Source organism: Triticum dicoccoides, chromosome 3A (assembly GCF_002162155.2).
Source record: "Triticum dicoccoides isolate Atlit2015 ecotype Zavitan chromosome 3A, WEW_v2.0, whole genome shotgun sequence".
Lineage (NCBI taxonomy): Eukaryota > Viridiplantae > Streptophyta > Magnoliopsida > Poales > Poaceae > Triticum > Triticum dicoccoides.
In genome coordinates this window covers 689,508,300-689,512,678 of record NC_041384.1, presented here as the reverse complement: position 1 = coordinate 689,512,678, position 4,379 = coordinate 689,508,300, and the positions used below count along the sequence as shown (strand labels likewise).

Genomic DNA, 4,379 nt, shown 5'->3' with positions numbered 1-4,379 from the left:
GCCCTCTCCTCGACCTCCCCCCACCGCCTTGTTGGTCGCCGCCTCGGCCATCCCTCTAGGTCCTGCTGCACTAGTGTATAACTCCCGCAATCCCCTGCACCCCCATCCCTAAGAGAGCTAATGGGGTTATGGCTTCCTTCTAATTAATACTCCCTCTGTTTCGAATTACTTGTCGCAGGTATTGATGTATCTAGATGTATTTTAGTTCTATATACATCCATTTTTGCGACGAGTAATTTGGAACGGAGGGAGTAAGATAGATAATGAGGCTACTTCCCCAGTGGGGTTGGTTCTTCTCCAGCAAGGTCGGACCTCCACATCTCGTGCGCTTGGGAAGAAAAAAAATGCCCGAGGCAACAAAAAATTTCAGGTACCTGAGAAATAGCAAACCATACATAGAAATATTAGGCAGTATTTCAGAAAGTTTCGCTAACCTCTATCGCTATGCCGTATTGCCATGTCATCTAAAAAGTTTTAGCCCAAACAAATAACACACTATTTAAACGTGCCCGCAACTGCATGCTGACTAGTGCGGTGCTAGATGGAGCATAAACAACTTTGGTGTAGCACTATTCTATCCTAACCAGTGACGCCTACAGCGCCATAAACTAATGCTTCAGACACCCTCCATAGTTAACAGAATAGAAGCACCTATAAATAGGCCAAACCAGCCACTGACGCCCACCACCATCCCAATCATCTCAGCTCATCTCATCGCGACGTTAAAGCAGAGCAATCTCTCTCGTCCATGGCCAAGATCCAGCCCCTTGCTGCCGCGGCCTCACCATGGCCAAGATCAACGGAGCCAGCAGGCGTACACGGTGTGGATGAAGTCGCTGGTGTTCAACGGCAACGGCTGCGCGGTGTACGGCCCCGACGGCGCAGTCGCCTTCCGCGTCGACAACTACGGCTGCAGGGGCGGCCGCGAGGTCTTCTTCATGGACCGTGAGGGGAACTCCCTCATCAGGATCAGGCGCAAGGGCTTCGGCATGTTCAGGAGGTGGGAGGTCTGTCGGTGCGCCCACAACGGCGGCCAGGAGGAGGAGGCCACGCCGTGGTTCAGCGTGCGGCGGGCCGAGAAGGGCGGAGCCGCCGTGGCGATGCACGGCGGCACGGGGACGTGCTACACGATCGACGGGTGCTCTGCCCGCAAGTCGGAGTACAGAGTACGCGGCGTGGATGGCGCGGTGGTGGCAGAGGTCGCACGGAAGCAGACGCCGGCGGGGGTGGTGCTGGGGGACGACGTGCTGACGCTGACGGTGGCGCCGGAGGTGGATCACCTGCTCTTCCTGGGCTTGGTCGTCGTGCGTGGCCTCATCAACCGCTCCTTGTGATGGATGCCTGAAATGGCAATCCTCTTCTTCTCTAGCTAGAAACGTACATGATGAGAGTACCTGTAGGCGTACCATCTGACTACTGTTTTTCAGACAAAAAATTTAGGAAGTTTTTGCCCAAACTGAGGGCACCGCGACTCTTAAAGACATGTACAATGGTACTATCTTAATAGTGCCACATAGGATAAATGATAAAGTGAAGAAGAGAAAACTCATAAGAAAGGCTTGTCTTCTTTTATTTAAAAGAAGACAAGAGATAATCTCTTAGCACAATTTGTCTCACCATTTTTTAAGAAATAACGAGTTATTGGAGATAAGGCTAAGATATAATTCATTGTAGACATACTTTTTTGTCATCTTTAAACTACATGCAAGACTTAATATAAGACTGTCTTATCAACCATTGTACTTGTCTTTATTGGTGTAGGCTTTTACCCTTTCTCGAAGGGTTTTCAATACCATAATCTAAAAAAATGAAATTCGACAAGGATGTTCACTGATTTTATAATACAACTTCCTTCGTTCCTCAATATTTGTCTTTCTAGAGATTTTAAGAAGTGACTGCACGGAGCAAAATGAGTGGATCTACACTCTAAAGTATGTCTATATACATTGGTATGTGGTAGTCTATTAGAAATCTCTAAAAAGACAAATATTTAAAAACGGAGGAAGTAGTTGAATGTGTTATATTAGAGCATCTCCAGCCGTTCGGCCCCAGGTGCTTGAAATATCGCTGCCTGGGACCGGCAAAAATTCTTGGCGTGGGGCCGGTCTGGTTTCCAGCCATCGCCTCCAGGTCGCCCCCAAACGCCGTTTTTTGAAACATGAAGTCGGCCAAAACACGTCCAAAATCAGCCAAAGCACGTCCAAACAAGGCGATTTCATTGATATTTGAAAAAAAAACTTTAAAACACAAACTAAAAACGACTACGCCTAGTCACCGCCACCGCCCCGCCTTCTACATGCCGAGGAGTCTGTAGAACCGGGTGTAGACGCCGTCATCGTCGTCGTGCAGGGTGCCGCCGCCGTCCCTGCTGCACCCCGGGCCGGCGTCGCCGATGCGCGGGGGGTTGGACAGCCCGGCCACATCCTCGTCGTCGCTGTCGAGGACGACCACGCCGCCCTCCTCACGACTGCGGCGTCGAGCGACGATTTTCTCGAAGGCCCGGCGCTTGCGCTCCATCTGCTCGCGAACGTAGTCCTCCTTCACCCACTTGAGGGCGGTCTCGTCGGCGGCATCCATGTCCTGGTGCTCCTTCTTCACGAGGACCAAACCCGGCTCGGTCTTCGGCCGGACAAGGCGGTAGGAACGACGGGAGGGGCGTCGCCGCGGGTGCGGCGCCCAAGAGGCGTCTCCTGCGGCTCCGGGTTGACGGGGCGAAGCGTCGGCGAGCCGGAGGACAGAGAGCAAGAGCCCGACGACGACGACGTCGCCGTCTCCATTCGCCGCGGTGTCTAGGAGCTGTCGCAGCGGCGAGAGAAGGAGGGGGCGCAGGGTACTCCAGGCACGGTGTATTGCCGGCCTCGATGTGCTCGAGAACGACTTTGAGGATGTGGCCTAGGACGCCCCACCATAGGCGCCGTCCGTCGGAGTTGAGACGGCCGCGGGGCTCGACGCCATTGGTGGCGGCAACCTGCTCCGCGTGCCGCCGCTGGAAGTACGATGTCCACAGCGGGTTGTTGTCGGGGGCGAACCTCGGTTGGTTCCGCTGCGGATTCGGCAGCGAAGCCCAGATGCGGGCGATCGGCGCGCCGGGCCGCTCCGGTGGGCGCCGGTGGCACCAGGACCCCGCTGGCGCTGAGCGTCCAGGTGCCGGCACCCGCATGTCCGGGGGCACCCGGTAGTTGGCCTCGTAGAGGTGGAGCACCTTGTCCTCCCATAGATGGCGTCGGCCGAAGCCATTCACCACTGCGGCGTTGCCTGGGTAACGCTCGGCCATTGCTCGCCGGCGGGGAAGAGCGGGGGAGAGGGGTTTCAGTGGCGAGAGGGGGCGAGTTGTGGCGAGAGGGGCATCGATGGCGAGTTGTGGCGTTCACCGGCGGGGAGGTCGGCTTTTATAGCCGAGGATGGGCGATGAGAGGCTGCCCGTCGGATGCCGCGTGGCGGGAGCGGGCGGGACGCGCGTCGCGGTGCCTTCAATGCGCCGCCCGTGAGGCATCAATGAAAGGCTGACCGGCGCGGCAGCCTTGGCATTGATTCACGCAGGAACCGAGGCGATGAGGACGACGAAGGCGGCGAGTCGCCGACTTGGCGGGCCCATTCCCGTTCGCGCCAAATTATGTTTTCCCGGTGCCCCCAGGCGCCCCCAGCGCGCTGGGTTCGGCCTGGGGCCGCCGGCGCCAAAATTGGCCCGAGTCGGCGAAAATTGAGCTTCTCGGGGCGCGGCTGGGCCGAATTTTTGGCACGGGCGATAAAAAAGATGCTTGCCTGGGAGGCTGTTGAGGGCGCGGATGAAGATGCTCTTAGAACTATTTAATACAAAAAATCTTCACCTTTTGAAACCCTACATGGACAATACTTTCCCAACGCCCCATGGCGCATCCAAAAGTTCGTGTATTTATTTTTCCGAGCCAAAAGTGCATGCTTGCATAAGCAAATAAAATTTTACAAGGAAGTCCAATATTTCCATATGTTCATAAAGGTCTTGATGGCCCCATACAAAATAATTGGAGAGACACAAGAAGTGATTTTAGAGTAGTATACACATTAGTCTAATCTTTGGCGCACACACACGTAGACCGTTACTCAGTCATTGGTAGGCTCAACAAGCATCTGTCCCAATAAATTTGGCTTACCGGGAGAAAGTTCAATACATGGAAATGTTGAAATATGCTCCTTATGCGGGTTATGAGAAGATGACATATGAGCATTTTGAACTTTGTACACGAGAAAAGGAAAATGTACGTTTAGCATCCGATCATGCAGCCACCAAGTGATACAAATTCAGGTTGACCATTACTGGAGGGAAAAAAAGGGAAAGATTGAAGAAGAAACATGCCGTGGTTCACTAAGTAATCACAACATTTTGGCAGAGAGCACAGGAA

General features: G+C 54.0%; 1 pseudogene; it reads left to right on the top strand.

Annotated features, from left to right (window-relative positions):
- The first annotated feature begins 748 nt into the window (after positions 1-748).
- Positions 749-1,632, top strand: LOC119272977 (annotated as a pseudogene).
- The last annotated feature ends 2,747 nt before the right edge of the window (positions 1,633-4,379 follow it).